The sequence below is a fragment of the Magallana gigas genome, chromosome 4 (genome assembly GCF_963853765.1).
Source record: "Magallana gigas chromosome 4, xbMagGiga1.1, whole genome shotgun sequence".
In the NCBI taxonomy this organism is placed as follows: Eukaryota; Metazoa; Mollusca; class Bivalvia; order Ostreida; family Ostreidae; genus Magallana; species Magallana gigas.
The window spans coordinates 20,269,697-20,286,661 of record NC_088856.1 but is presented as its reverse complement, the minus strand read 5'-3'; the positions used below and the strand labels follow the sequence as shown (position 1 = coordinate 20,286,661).

At 32.3% G+C, this 16,965-nt stretch overlaps 1 long non-coding RNA gene across 2 annotated transcripts; it reads left to right on the top strand.

Moving 5' to 3' along the window:
* Nucleotides 1–217: 217 nt before the first annotated feature.
* Nucleotides 218–13,277, top strand: LOC105322447 (uncharacterized). 2 transcript variants are annotated; one of them, XR_010713651.1, is made up of 4 exons: nucleotides 218–324; nucleotides 9,040–9,315; nucleotides 9,860–10,051; nucleotides 11,653–13,277. It is a non-coding gene; the product is annotated as an uncharacterized lncRNA (long non-coding RNA). The 2 variants fall into 2 exon arrangements; XR_010713650.1 differs by lacking the exon at nucleotides 218–324 and adding an exon at nucleotides 8,324–8,565 and having other exon boundaries at nucleotides 11,653–13,275.
* Nucleotides 13,278–16,965: the final 3,688 nt, after the last annotated feature.

Genomic DNA, 16,965 nt, shown 5'->3' with positions numbered 1-16,965 from the left:
ATTAGAATTTCACTCAACGTGTAACTATTTGTTGAAAAGCTCAGTAAGTTTAATCCTTTTTTTTTTACAAAACATTTTAGAGGTTATTTAATCTTTTAATTTAATAAAATGATGCAAATACAAGAAAACTTCTAAATATAAAAGAACATTGTAGTTTTATTTTATTATTATTTTATTTCAAAGAAGTGTTTTGTGTTGCATTCGTGTTTAAATTCTTTTTCAGTTGTGATAGAGTTTTTAAAGTCTGTGAAATATGATTGGTAAACAAAGAATTATAATCTGGTTAACAAATTCTGAAGGACAATTGTGTTTCCTCTGAAAAACGTAAGAATGAATTAGTTTTAGACTTTAAGTTTAAAATGGTTATCAATTATATTTTATTTTATAGTAGAAGTGATGTGTGTAGTATTTATAATGAAAGAATGATTAAATATTTTCCTTAGGAGTTTTCAGCTGTATGGCACTGACAGATCCCAAAGTAGAAATATGACTTCTGATCATATCTCAATAGATCTTTTGTCAATTATGCAAGGTGTAATTTTTTTTAATAACATTTTGTACCTGTTTATAAAACTTTTTAGACCCCAAATTATATTTTGATTTTAATAGATAATTCGACAACTAAATAAGGGGGGGGGGCAACATTGTTTGGGGGTGGGGGTTCCAAGTCATATATTTGACAATTTTTTAATGTAATTTAACGTAAGACTAAGCCATCCTACAGGCATGAACATGAAAAGTATAGACCAAAACACATATATACATAGGAAGTATTACAAAACATAGATTATTGATCTATATCTGGGTTCTTAAATTGAATCATATCTCATATACATACTAGTATATATTATTGTTTCTTTGTTCAAGGCATTTCAGCTGGTATGTAGGTCATAATCCCAAGTGCCCTTCCTGAAATTATCAAATATTATAAAAACCATTGAGATCCCCACCTTATTAATCCAAAGATATTATTCCTAAGGTCATGGCACATCAGATCATTATGGCATGTTAGTCATGACCCTAAGGGGTCATCCTGACCCCCTTAATATCAGAAATTGTCAATTATCCTTAAATTATTGATGTTTGTTGATCCTAACTCTATTTAATCTTTATTATTAAGTCACCCGAATGAAATTTGGAGACTTATTGTTTTTGTATGGCTTTATTACATGTATTATTATTCTTCGTCTTCTTCTTTTTCTTCTTTCCCGCTCTGAACTTGTTTCTCAGAGATGGCTGAACAGAATTGTACAAAACTCTAGGATACGATAGGCCTACATGTCTAGTTGTGCACCCTGGTTTGATTTTTCTCATTTTGGGTTAGACAATCACTTTTCTGGGAAGGGGGGTCAAAAAGGTGTGGGGTCTAACATTGAACCTTGTAGGAAGAATCGGAGACTCTATTGTAAATGGTACATATGTAACTTGAAAACAGACAAAGATAATAATATAGGGTTTTCATTATCATATATTGACTATTACTGGCAATATATAGGGTTTATTAGAACTGACCCCTGGGGTCATCCCTACCCCCCCCCCCCCTAAGAATTGGAAATTACTATATATCTCAGAAACTGTTATAATCATGACCCCTAAACCATATATATTCTTGTTTTTGATGTAAAGGGGCATCAAATGTTATGTCGGTCATTGGCCATGTTGGTGGTCCTGACCCCCCTCGAACAACAAGTTCCTTAATATCTTCAAAACAGTTGAGATCCCCATCCTTAAACCATATATATTCTTGTTCCTTGTGTCAAGGGGCATCAAACTGTATGTAGGTAATGGGCCCCAGGGATGGTCGTGACCCCCCCTTCAAACAGGAAGTGCACGAATATCTCGAAAACGGGATCCCCACCCCTTAACCATATATATTCTTGATCCTTAAAGAGCATCAAACGGTTTGTAGGTAATGGGCCTCAGGGTTTAATTTAATTTTTCACCCGAAATGCACATCTATAGAACAGTCCCTATCATATCCCAAGATATGATGTGTCTATCCATTAAATCATAAGGGGAGTTCTAGGATCTATGGTTTTTTTAGTGATAAACGTCAATTTTCTGCTACTATTTCACTCCCTGGATGAAATTTAGATTTTTAAAACCTCACTGCACATCAATAGAACAGTCCCTATCATATCCCAAGATATGATGTGTCTATCCATTAAATCATAAGAGGAGTTCTTGGATCCATGTTTTTCTTTTTAGTGATAAACGTCAATTTTCTGCCTCTATTTTACTCCCTGAATGAAATTTAAATTTTTAAAACCTTATTGCACATCTATAGGACAGCCCCAATTATATCCCAAATGATGACATAGCTACTCCAAAAGTTGTAAGAGGAGTTCTGCGAACCATACTTTTTTTTTTTGCAAAAAACGTCATTTTTTGTTGTCTACTGATTTCCATTATAAAAAAAAATGTGGAACCTAATCACACTTCAATATGACACCCCAGTCATATTCTACAAGATCATTTGGCTACTGCAAAAAAACAGAAATTTTTGAAACCATTTTTTGGTAAAAAAAAAAAAAAACCACGTCATTTTCAGCCATTAAATGACCCCCAGGACAAAACTAAAATTTCCGAAACCATATTGTGCATCTATAGAATACCCTACGACATATTCCAAGAGATGATTTGTCTACTGTTGAAAATGTAGGAGGAGCTCGAGGAAGAATGTTTTTGTGAAAAAACGTCAATTTTTACCAATTATTTGACTCCAAAGACTACCAGAGAATTTTTGAAACCTTTTAACAAACAACATAACACCAAAAATCAAACTCTAAGAGTTCAGTTTGCTGGTTTACAACATGTAAGAGCAGTTTGAGAAAGTAAAACGTGACGGACGGACGGAACAGGGTAACAACAATATACCCGAACTTTCTTTAGAAAGTGCGGGTATAATCACGAGTTATGACTCTTGTACTTGTACAGCACGCCAATTACTGCATGATGCCCACATACAATTTCAGCAGACCTCTCTTATGAAGTGCCATAATTTCGACTATATGGGACAATGCAGCCCCAAATGCAGCCAGTCCTGCCCTTTATTTCAAGTCATTTAGAGCAATCTGTAACATTGGTACCAACACTGGGAGGCTCTTAAAGATGCTGACCATTTATCCCACCCAAAGCCCCCTGGAGCCAGTGTCAATGATTTCATGGACAAAAGCTATTGCTTAGTTAGGTACATATACATATATTCTTCTTTTGATGAGACATTAAGAATGATCTCTAATCTATTTTCGGGATGGCCATGGACAATAACATTGTTTTTATGTAACAACTATGTATTTATTCTTCTTTGAAAAAAATGTTAAAAGATTATGGAATGTTTCTTTTCGGGGACATAATGAATGACTATTGATTAATTCTCCTCTATGACACAATAAACGTTATCAAAAGATCTCGGAACATTAATAATTTTCTTTATGCAGTGCGTTGTTCATAGGGAAAATCAATGGAACAAAAAAAAAATTATAGATAGATTGATACACTTCGGCCAACGCGGATCCGGTATGTTCCCGCGACACCGTGCACGTGATGGTGCTTTAATCCCATCGCGGTAGTGTCATCGCGGTTTTTGCGGGGCCATGATTTACCACGATGGTGTAAGACGCCGTAACAGGTGTGTGTTCTGTATCAGTGATTAAACCAAGAAGAAGAAAAAAGCCCTGTTTTATTTATTGTTAGTATTTAAATATAGATATTATTAGAAAAAAAATCATTATTTTCTTTAAATAATTATTGTTTTTAACAAGCATTTCTAGAAAACTATTGCTACATGCATTTTTTAAGATTGTTCAAAAGCCCCCAACATAGCAATGTATAACGCAAATCATGCATATACATTAGAGAATTAGAGACATTAATATTTTTTATTTATGTCTCTGATATACATGTAATTGAAAATTGTTAATATTTAAAGCATTGATTTTTTTTGCATATGATGACTTGGATATATGCCACAGATTTTAAAACAAATATTATGCAATGTACTAATTTTTGTCGCTAACTTGGGCATCAACTCAACTTGCTTTTGCTTGTTTCCCCCCTCAATCTGACTCTTATTTAACTCATTAACTACTTTCCGGTCTCTCTCTCTCTCTCTCTCTCTCTCTCTCTCTCTCTCTCGTGTAATAAAAAAATAAGATTTTATGTACATTTATGCAAATTACCTCGAAACGGTCAGTGTTAATTATATCTTATGCAACGGAGTGGTCAATCATGAAACAATTATCACCTTGCAGGATAAGTGTCACCTGAATGAACATACTGTTACACGGATCCCGTGTCTACATGTAATGCCTTGAGCCATTTAGATGATCAAGAAGGTGTTAAAATTAGGAAACGCTTGCATATACACAGCCAAGTCGAGGTATCGAGAGTACAAAACAATACATTTCGAGGGATCAAGGGTTTCGAGAGATCAAGAGAGTAATATACAGAGTTATTATATACTGGGAAATAATGGACCGGGGATTCACTGCGAGCGATCAAAGTTCGAGCCATACGAGTTGCCTGTTAAGTATTTATGCAAGAAGCCGTTTTCAGGAAAAAGAAAAAAAAAAACATTAAAGGAGTTTGATAAATGCAATAACGCATTATCATATAAAGGTGACAATAATATCGTATGCGCTTTAGGTAGACCGTCTATGTTCGAACACAAAATCATGCATCATTCAGACAGCTACATTGAATATCAGTCATCCCTGTGTTTACTGGTGTGTAATTATTTTATAACACTTCCTGTCTGTGACAGCACCCGGGCTCTGATCACGTGCTGTGAGAATTCTTATCGAATATGGAGACACCTCTCTCTCTCGCTCCCTCTCTCATTTCAAATAGTTAATATTTTATGTGAACTAATAGAGTAGTACATGTAGCCATAACGGCATTCTTGGTTGAGCTGCAGATCTCTACAAAAGCGCACATGTTGTCGCAATGAGCGTTTCCATAAATATTTTATACTAGATGATACCCGGCGCAAACGCGGGAATTAACACTTTACACATTATTATGATATAATGCTTAGTATGTTGAACCCATATTTTTTTTTGTACATATTTTGTAAAAAAAAAAAATTCCTTATCTTAATCCTTTAAAATTGAAATAAAAAAACCGCATTGATGGATATTAAGAGGAACGGACAGGGCTGAAAATCTAAACTGAAATGGATAATATACACATGTACATGGCCTTAATCCGGTTTGTTGCAGCTGACTTAAAACAACCTTTTTATTCTACATGTATTTATTTCAAACCAATGAACGGGTACTTAGTGTATCTCTCCCTAAATTTGATTCTTCAGGCCAGTTTTCAATATAATTTTTATAACTGTCGCACATGAGAATTTGAGATAAAAGAAAAAACAATCTGGAGGAGTGGGGGCATCCTCATTAAACTTTCCCGTTTTATGCATTCATCATTTATCCATACAGTATAGCAATCACTTGACAGTGTAAAGACGTAGAATACATTTATCTGTTCATTAATGTTTAAGGTGTACAACCATGGTATGAAAATGTATAAATTCAAATTAAAACACGCTAGGTTATGCATTGTTATCCATTTGCATGCATATTTTAATCCAAAGTTGTCAGATTTAGAGCAGATTGTTAACTCGCCGTACACTTTCCGACATGATGTCAATTAGTCAACCCGTTTCTATAGGCACCCTGTTTTGGAAAGTTCTTTTCATTGATACTTAAATTGTATTAGGTCCATTTTATTTATTTACTTTTTATTTTAATCGAAGTCCGATCCAAGGTATCTGCCTGAGATGCATGATGAACTCGTCCTACACTTTTCGTTAATAAGTCAATCCGCGTTCTTGGTTACCCCGTTCTGGATAGTTCTATCCCATTCTCTCACCAGAGGTCGTGCTTTGCAAGCGAATGAGTATCAAAACTAAAATCGCTCAGTAAAGAAACTAATTGACTTATCTTATTTATTCTACATTTGTCAAATCTTAACTTTTATATATTCTCTAAATACGCTCACAGTAAATATATTCACTCTATACGTAATCATTCGATTCTATTTTATTGTAAGTATATATTTTGATCGAGACTATCCCTGACTTGAATCTGCCAAAGCGTGTCCATCACCTAACTCTCATTTTTGCTACTTCGGGTTTGTTTATCGAAAACGAAAGTAGGTTTTTGATTAATTTAACAATAATAACTTATCAGATAAAATTCAGTTTATACCTTACGGACATCATATCACATGTGTTGAAATACCAATAGTGTAAGCAAGTAGTCTGGTGTAGGAATTTTGTAGTTTATTTGCAAGATGCCTTAATTTTTAAGTATAAATATATATCATACCAGGGACGTATACATTTAAGTCCCTGATCATAAGCTTCTATCTTTACCGCATAAAGATAAAATAATACATTATTCAGACAAGTATATAGAAAATCACAAGAACAGCACAATTTATAGAAAAGCTATCCCTGTGTATTATAATAACTATTACATAACACTTCCTGTCTGTGACAGCATCCGTTCTCTTGTCATGTGCTGTAAGAAATCGTGTCGAATGTTGAAACACCTCTCTCTCTCTCTCTCTCTCTCTCTCTCTCTCTCTCTCTCTCTCTCTCTCTCTCCTTGTTTATATGATGCCTATAATGATTTATAGTTTACATCCATTCAAACAATCACATTTTTAACCATTTTGAAAAGAACAAATCCTTGATGTATATATAAAATTTACTGTAGCTGTGTTCTCAATTCCTGATTAACCCTGGTTATAGTCTGTTTCTAAACTGTATTTTCATCGAGTGTAAAGTATATCATTAAGAGGTTATTTAATAGATGCATTTTGTAAACATTGTTATAAATACGCAGAGGAAATTTCTTTAAACTTAAATTGAAAAACAAACTTTCATTCATTTGAAACTAAATTATTCTATCAAGAAAATGTCACTGTTTGTAAGAACATACTATATACACTATTTATCGAAGCCTAAGTCACACTAATTGCTACAGGGCACCCACCCCGACGGCAACCACCCAAATTCTGTATACACATACTCTACATATAATGTTACGCATTTCTCCTTCCTTGGTTGGTCAACTGACACTGCAAAATTTTAACATGTGATTGATTCCCAAGAAATATATGATCAATCATATTTTTAAATCCCCGGTTTTGAATGACCAACATAAATATGTGGCAACCCACTGAATATCATAGTTTTGCCAAATCGGATAGGAAAGTCAGTTCTTAAATACACATATGATTTTAACATTAAAATTTTCTTATACTGACTGAACCTTATTGATTTTACAACGTTTGATAAAACAAGTTCTTCAACGTATATTTATATCTTTCGTTGGCATAAATGCTAGTGCGAGGGGGTCATTGATGTAGGAGGAACCTAGAGTGCCCGGAAAAAACCTCCACCATACCCATTTACATACAACCACTGTCCATCTTGGGGATCGAACTCGGGTTGTAGTGGGGATAAGCGAATGCATTTTAAAATTATTTTACATCAATGTACATGTCATTTGTTATTCATTTAACGAATTCTTTAAACGTATTAAGGAATATAGTATTCCCTTTCCCGAAGCTAAATAAGCTATTTTGGTGAAATCTTTGTTAATAAATCAAATTAATTGATAACCGATAATTGTCAGCGTTGAACGAGTATACAAAATGGTATACAAATTTTTGTACTAGCATAATTACACGTTGCTTTTATTTCCCTCACATTTTAAAAATATCAATAAATTGTAACATTCAACTTCATTATAAAATAAAGGATTATTCATTCATATTAATTAATTTCCTCAATCACATTTCCCATATTAGAAGAAATTAGGGGAGGTAATTCGCGTTAAAAAAGAACACTTTTCACCTGAGACTTGTTTCACGATACCGCATCTGTGTGGATAAGATGAGAAGCTGTATCGCAAGGATGCGTGGTTTTACCTGAGTTACCTGTGCGAAACTGCTTTCAATTTCACACCACGAGGACTCGCGGTAAATACGCAGACCGCGTTGCCCAAAGTGTAAATAGATAGATAAATAGATAGATAGATAGATAGATAGATAGATAAATAGATAGATAGATAGATAGATAGATAGATAGATAGATAGATAGATAATAGATAATAGATATTTAGAGATAGATAGATAGATAGATAGATTTTGATGTACGTCTGTAAATATCTTCTATGTAAAACATTGAAGGAACATGCTTTTTTGTCTAACCGTGAAATAGTTTACATGCTATCTGCCCATGGTGAATAGTCGTCAGAACTATTTACCTGCAGCATTTGATCTCCCTCGTTTTTAATCTCAGAACACATCTGTTGCCATCCAAGTCGCTAAGTAAAACAATAAGATGTGATAATTCTAAGTTGTTAACCATCAAGAACATCTGCATCACCGATAAATAAGGTTATCTTTGGTAATGCAAATTCAAGCTCATATTGATTTTTAAGGTCAAAGAACGGTTTTTTAACTGTTTAAAAGAACAGGCTGAGATAGTTGGAGAAGCCTTACTTGAGTTTCGAGGGACTAAGATGTATTTTTATCATGTTTTCGGTGAGTTAGTAGAATTTCACTCAAAGTATTTATTTGTTGAATAGCACAATTTAAATTGCTCATTTAATGTATTTTTTACAAAACATTTTAGAGATTTAAATATCTGGAGATTTCATTATCAAACCAAGGGCTAAATGATGCAAAGACAAATAAGAAAACTTTCAAACAAAATAGAACAATGTAGTTTTATCTTATTATTTTTTTTTCTTCAAAGAAGTGATCTGTGCTGCAATCATGTTGCAATTCTTGATCATCTCTTTTAGGGTTTTTTGAAGTCTGTGGAATCTGATTGATAAAACAAAGAATTATTTTTTGGTCAACAAATTTTAGAAAACAATTTTCCCCCTGAAAAACTCAAGATTAAATTAGATTTAGACTTAAAGTTTAAAATGATTATCAATTATAATTTATTTCATAGTAAATTTGATGTATGTAGTATTTATAATGAAAGGATGATTATATATTTCCCTTTAGGAGTTTTCAGCTGTGTGGCACTGACATATGCCAATGCTAACAATTCAGAATTCACACGAATTGAACATGGAATATTAGACGACCTCTATGTTCATTTACAACAAACCGTTTTGTTGAACAGCTTGGCATCATGCTCAGCTCATTGTTCTCAAAGCGTCGCTTGTAAGTCATATACTTGGAAGAACGCCACATCCAGCTGCGTGTTGTTGTCATCAGACATCACAAGGAACTGTGTGGGCCCTTCTATTCCTAAGGATATTGCAGTATACACCAAATGTAAGTATTCTTTAGAAATGATGTCAAAATCAATTTCCAATTTGGTTAATACATTCATTTTATCCTTTTTATGATATTTATGATACAGCTTTCACAAGCGTATTTATTTATCACCGACGTGAAACAAGATTGTATCAAATTACTGTTACAGAATATCAAGTTATTTTTGTGTTAACTTTTACATCGATAAATACTTTACACAGGAATTGCATTCGTTTTTTTTTCTCAGTAAGAGCAAAACATTTTAATCGCAAAAAGGACTGACGCAAGTAAAAAAGGTTACACATTATCAAAGTTCTTGTTACGTGCGAGAAATCCCGGATGTAAGGCATCCTTACTGTTTGTATAATTAAAACTCATGTTTTTTATAATCATGGGAGGATCGATGAAGAACGATTTAATTTTTTTTATATTTCGGTTATTTGGGTCATTTAAAACAAATTCGAATCCAATCATACTCTGAGATCATGACATTTTGAACATACAGCATCATAATAAAAAATGACTTTATTGTTGTGTTAATCATCTTTTATTCTGAATACAGATTATCGCAGTTGCTCTGAGTTTGGATACAAACACATTGATGGCATAAATGGATATTGTTTCAAAGATTATAGTTTAAAGAAAGCATACTCTGAAGCACAGAACATGTGCCAAAACAATGGAGGACATCTTGTACGAATATCAACATCGACCAAACATGGACACATTCGATCGTTCATGAAACTGAAATCAAGTATGTATTAACATAGTGTTGTCATTGTTTAAAGCATGAGACTGTTTTCCCACTCGTCGTAAGATCACTGGGTACCTTTTTGTCAATGGATAACGTCCTCAATCTTTGTGATTGAATTTAACGATCATTTAAATTGTGCAATTTCTTGGTTATGCAAATATGTAACGCAGTACCTAAAGCTTATCGACTTATCATAATCATATTTTGATTATAATGCCCCGAATTGTCAAAATGAGTATATTCCTTATCAATTGTTTATTATAGATTTTTTGCGCTTCACTCATGATCACATCAATGTATACAGTATAGCAGGTTTTGTCTTTTTGGCGGGACACCAATGGCAGATTTGGGCTTACAAAGTATGCCATTTATTTGGCGGATGTAATTTTTGTGAATCCAATTTCCTTCATAAAAGTTTTACTATCATTTTTTTTAATAATTGAGAGGTTAATGTAGTTGATAAAAAAAACAAAAAACGAAAGCCATGATCATGATCATGACTTGGTCAAACAAATCTACTAATCGGAGGGAACTTCCACATAATTTTAAACTTTTCTGGTCAAATAGTTTTTGAGAGGGTTTTTAAAGATTTTCCCTATGTATCATTCAATCAACTACTGTTAATTAAGCAGCAGAAACTCTATCTTGTTGAATGCAGTTTCAACAAAAATCAAATCTTCATTTACTGAGGATGTTTTCCACTCAAAAAATATTTTCTTTCTAATATTTTTTTAGAAGAAGATATTAGAATATTGTATTTCTATCTATTTCCATGTGAAATTCAACTCACTATTGGAAGATGCAGTAACACAGAACTAAATTTTCCAACATAAAATAATTGTTTTTTAGGAAAGATGTTTTTTGAATTTTTTTCTTTGAAATTATTTCCTCTTCTTTAGTGGCCCTATCCTTCGCCCGGCAATCATGATATAAAATCATACCTCAGAGCGTTCACGCAAGATATGATATTTCTTGGTAGATGTGTTATTGGAAAAACATATATATCAAGAAGATTATATTCAGGGTTTTGTAAAATATCACCGCGGTAATAATACCGCGACGATGCATCACGGAAATGATTAAAAAACCATCACGGAATAGCGGGAAAAATACGGATCAGCGTTGGCCATAGTGTATATAAAAATAATAAATGAATTGTATATTCTCATATTTTTCGAGAAGAATTACCAACTTCCATTTCCACATGTATTAAGCATTATTTTTTTGTATGTGATTCACAAAGCACAGTGCTATATGATATCGGAGATTTAATGCATTACATTCAAATTGATGTGCAAGGCATGTATCTTGTACCAAGATCTGATGTAATTAATGCTCGCTTTATTTATAAATTGGTCATTACACTAAAAAACACACAAATGCGGTTTTATAAAAGATGTGTAGTTTATTTTTAATGAAATCAAATTGGAAAAGTACGAAAGGCCTTTGATGCATAGAATCTGGATGCCATTGAAACATCATAATATGAACAAACCTACTCAACAAGCATAATTATTCTAATACTAATCATATGACTTGATTACTTAATATTTATCTATCATTGCATTTCAAAAGACTAAATCATGTATTTGTTTACACAGTATGGCGGATCTTCATTGACGGTACTAATCATACTGATGGAACATGGCGTCATTCTGATGGAAGTTCAATGTTTCTGAACTGGCAGCCAGGGGAACCAAATAAAGATTTTGAACATTGTGTCATCATGTTTGATGACGGGAAATATAACAATATACCTTGTGATTTGACGATGTATTTTATTTGTGAGAGACAGCTCAACATATAGAGTGTAATTCAACAACCGCAAAAGAAGTGAATGTCTTTGTTTATCAAATAGGCTCTAATAATGGCATATGCATTTAAAAAAAAGAGATGTCACCATTGATTACCATTTTTTTCTCCCTGATATAATTAATTTTGTTTGTCAGAAAAGATAGAGTAAAAATTGACAATTAAGTGTGTATAAAAAAATTAGAAGTTCACATCTTGTTACATGTATTTTGCTATATCGTAATTTTATTCAAATAGGTGTAATTTGAAATAGTAACCTTAGTTTTTTTTATTAAGATTTTAAAAAAAAAGAGATGTCACCATTGATTACCATTTTTTTCTCCCTGATATAATTAATTTTGTTTGTCAGAAAAGATAGAGTAAAAATTGACAATTAAGTGTGTATAAAAAAATTAGAAGTTCACATCTTGTTACATGTATTTTGCTATATCGTAATTTTATTCAAATAGGTGTAATTTGAAATAGTAACCTTAGTTTTTTTTATTAAGATTTTAAAAAAAAAGAGATGTCACCATTGATTACCATTTTTTTCTCCCTGATATAATTAATTTTGTTTGTCAGAAAAGATAGAGTAAAAATTGACAATTAAGTGTGTATAAAAAAATTAGAAGTTCACATCTTGTTACATGTATTTTGCTATATCGTAATTTTATTCAAATAGGTGTAATTTGAAATAGTAACCTTAGTTTTTTTTATTAATGTTTAAGGGATTGTTGTAACATTGTTTTTTTTTTAATATAGCATGATATTTTTATTTCAATTTAAGCATGCTCTCATACTTGCATGGAAATTTGTGTCAATTTTAAATTACTGTAAATTATAAAATATTGTAGAAATGTTCATTAATTTAGGAATATACATTATGATTGTACACATATTTGCATTTATTTTAGAGATAAATTCATTTAATTGTTTTATATATTCACAACTTTTATTAAATAATGTGTTTTAGAAAGTATATAGAAAAAGCAGCAAAAGTTACAATTTCTCTTCATCACAGCATGCTACATTTATTTTATATTACTTAATCATTGTTTTAGCATTGTTTTCACATCCACACGAATCAGAACGGATCGATTTTAAATAACTGTAAATTATGTATGCCTATGTCAACAATTTTTAAGATTAAAATGCTTTGAAAATATCTTTTTGTGGAAAGCTGCATTGAATATAACTTAGATTATCACCTTCAAATTAGTTCATTTCAATAGGAACATTCAGAAATAAATAGTAATGACAGAAACATGATTTTCCATTAACCTGAAATAGTTTCTTTAATCGTCTGAAAGTAGTCGTAATACACTTAAATGTCACGTTGAGGAAGTATTGAATAAACAGTAAATTATATTGAACATTTTGATATTCTGTTACATGTATTGCCCTTTGGGAATTAAAAACCTGTCTAGTTTTAATTATTCATGGGCCATGGCAAAAGAGCTAATTTCCGTTTTAGGGGGTAAATTAGGCACTAAAATGTATATATTCGAACGTTGTTTACAATTGAGTGTATCAAACACCCCTTTATTTTATAAATCAAATGAACACAATTAAATAAAGATAACTATGCAAATGAATTACTGATGCCGTAAATGTATTGTAGACGTCATACGCAAGTTCGTCTGTCTTCTCAAAACAATGCACAATGTAATATGCATTTTAAGATACGCTTCAAAAATCTGTATTTCGACATTTTATTTTTTAAGATATTGCTTCTTGAGTATATTGTGCTGTAAAATAAGATTGCTAAAGCATCAATAAGATAAATAAAAATATCCCATGACAGGATATATTTTTGATGTGTGGGGATTGGTAAAATCTCTAATAGAATGTGCATGCAGACAGCAATACGTCCATAGACACACATGTAATTTCTGGCGTATTGATGCACTTTTAAGGTCTTCCGCTTCCGAGCGGAAAACCATACAATTATTCGGAAATATTTTCAGATTTCTTCTTCCTTTTTTTTCTTCTAGACGCCAACTTTGATCATTAATATCTCATTCGTTTGTTAACTGATTGTTTTGAAATTTTCAGGTATGATAACATGCCGCGCGGTTTTCTCGTTTCATATTTTACATGACGAAAATTCCTATCCGGTTTTGAATTTTTCCCCTTCTTGTATTATTAAACGACTTTTTTTAGTCGGATGGGTTTAGCTTTAACGATGACTGGCAGAGTCTCAAAGATGGGCTGGTTTGAAAGCTGATAGACTGAAATGGTGCAAGACATATTTCATTTGTTATTTAAAGGCAAGTAAAAGGAGTGGTATAGGTGGTGAACCAAAGGTTAGAAAAAATGCAAAAAAAAAAATGCAAAAAAAAAAAATCACGTACTTTCCGTTTTAGTTTTCCACCTGATAATAATTTGTTATAAGGTGTATTTTAAAAGTTGTAGGTCTTACCAAGACCTTTCATTCGGTATACAGATAAAGGGACTGGTCCCTATAATTAGGGAGTTAGAGATTTCCAAAGTGTTTTGACAATAACTTGTAAAGGAATAAAAATGTCTGATGCATTATTGAAGTAAAGTTGTAAAGAAATTAATTCCATTTCCTTCTGTAGTATTTAATTTGATGCTTTCGTAATTTATAGTCAGTATTTGCCGAAACAATTTTTGTCAGTTTGGTCCATTTTCGTGGGGGTGTGCACGTTTAAGAAGTAATATAATGAAAGAGGTTTTTGTAATGAACAGATACATGCAGCGCGTAAAGATGATTCCACATTAAATTCCCAAGTGTTTTTATTCATATGTACATATTCATTTAATTAAGACGAACTTCTTTGACCTTATCTCTGATGTTTGTTTCAAAACTCTGCCTCTCTCTATATTAAGATACATGTACATTACATGAGTCAGGTAACCGATCGATAACAGAACCGCTAGCTGTATTCAGGCCGTCGCCCAGACAACAGTGCATGTTCTTGTAGAGCTGGATGTACACATGTTTAACACCCCACCGCTTAACTGTAACGAAGACATCTCGATTTTTTTCAGTACTGGGAGATGTGTTAATAAAATGGTTCCAATGCATGGTATTAAACTAAAATTTACTACAACATGTTTTGAATCTTAATATGTGTTATCTATTCCCGTATAAAAAAATAAAGCAAACTAGAGCAGAGCTCGTGGCAAAGCCACGAGTAGGTCTTCCGTTGTTGCTGCGAGTTGAAAATATATGTGATGTGGTGTCAAACGATTATAATTACTGAACTTTCAGTTCTGCTTTTGTTATTAAAACGTGTTGTGATTGAAAGCCTGCATATAAAACATGTTTTGAAAAAGAAAATAAGAAGATGTTTTAGGAAAACTATTTGTCGCAGACAGTTTATGTAATCGTAACAAACATTATTTAAAAAATGAGATATTTAATGGCGAGTTAAATTTTCAAAAGGTAGCAAGCATTGTTGTAAACAGTATGTACTCATGGGTCATGTCAGGAATTGTGGGTTTTTTTTAAAACCGAACTCGTTTACAAAACACGTAACCTTTTCTCTAAGATAGTTTCTTTATTTAAATATTTCTAAATTTTTAAAAACAATGTACAATTTAGAATTGTTGCGTGCTGACAAATTTACAGACCCTGAAACGTACTACTATACCAAAAAAGCGTGCGACTTACGTGCAAGAAACGTTTCGTGTTAACCGTTTCGCGTTTCGTGTGAATCGTGAAGAGTTTCGTGTAAACCGTTTAGCGTTTCGGACAAAGCGTGCAGAGTTTCGGACAAAGCGTGTAAATCGTTTCGACCAAAACGTGCGAGAACCATGTGAAACGTTCATCAGATTTCATTCGGAACTCTCTGACAATTTGTTTCAAAATGGCGCCCGTGTTTTACATTACATGTACTTTAAACTGTTTGTAATTGGCAAAACTCTTTTGTAGGTATTTACATGAAAAAAAATCTAGAGGAAATGATATACTTATCTTTTTACAAAATTGAATTTATTTTTAACAAACAAAAGAAAGGTATATGTATTAAAGACGACTAGTAACAGAGTACATGTATATATAACGTTTTTATACGATGTTTCAGTACTGGTCCAGTCGTTTTACCGGTAACGAATATTTGCCAGTATCGAATAATTTTTAGAAAAATTACTAGTGGAAGACGAAGTTGAGGTTTTAAAAAATCCTACCTAGGTAATTATAAAACAAAAATAAATATTCTATCAGTGCGTGAAGTTGTTTGCCACTTTGTATTTTGGAGAGGATTTATATAGGCTTTGCCTGTTGCTTAATCCATTTGATTACTCAATAAAATATGTTTAAATTAAGTTGTTTGCCATTTGCACGATTATTTACCGTATTGTTTACAAATTAAAAATGTGACCCAGATATGAGCTGCCGGAAGATCAAAGCAGAAAAACGAAAGTGTGAAAACAATTAAACCTAACTATGAAAATAAGTTTGTTATTGATCCCTATTTAGTGGATAATTAGTAAGTATAATTCATTTAAAAAGATAATGCATCATATCAAATAATAATGGAGCTTTGACTGAAATTACGACACGTGTAGTTTTCCTAGTTTCGGTTCATTGCGACAGAAGTATTATTTGGCTGCATATATTGATAGATATACGGGAAAAACAAAGGAAAATGGCAACTACATATCACCAATTACTATTATAAAGTGTTTTTATGAAAATTCAATATAATAAAGTAACGCAAATGAAAACTGTTCAAGTCCAGTTTTAATTTGACGGGAAAACGGTATGATAAAAATAACGATCATATTATTTGTTTAAAAGACATATTCCCACAATTGTTTTTCCTTCTTCATTTATAAGTCCATTAACATGTACCTCTAGTATATTTTTTAAATTAATTCGCCTCAAAATATTCGGTCAGAAGTGATAAAGGGCGCTTAATTCGATACTGGGAAACGAATTCGAAACTAGGAAAATGGAGGGGGTGTTGACATTACTTCCTTTATATTTTCGGAAGTTTGATATCGATACTACAGTTTAGAAGAACAAAGAAATGCGATTTAAACATAAAATTAAAACATTTGGAATTCCGATAATAATAGTTGCATGCACGACGAAACCGCATACTGATTCGTTACCGGTAAAATGACTGTACAATATTAAAATTCGCAATACA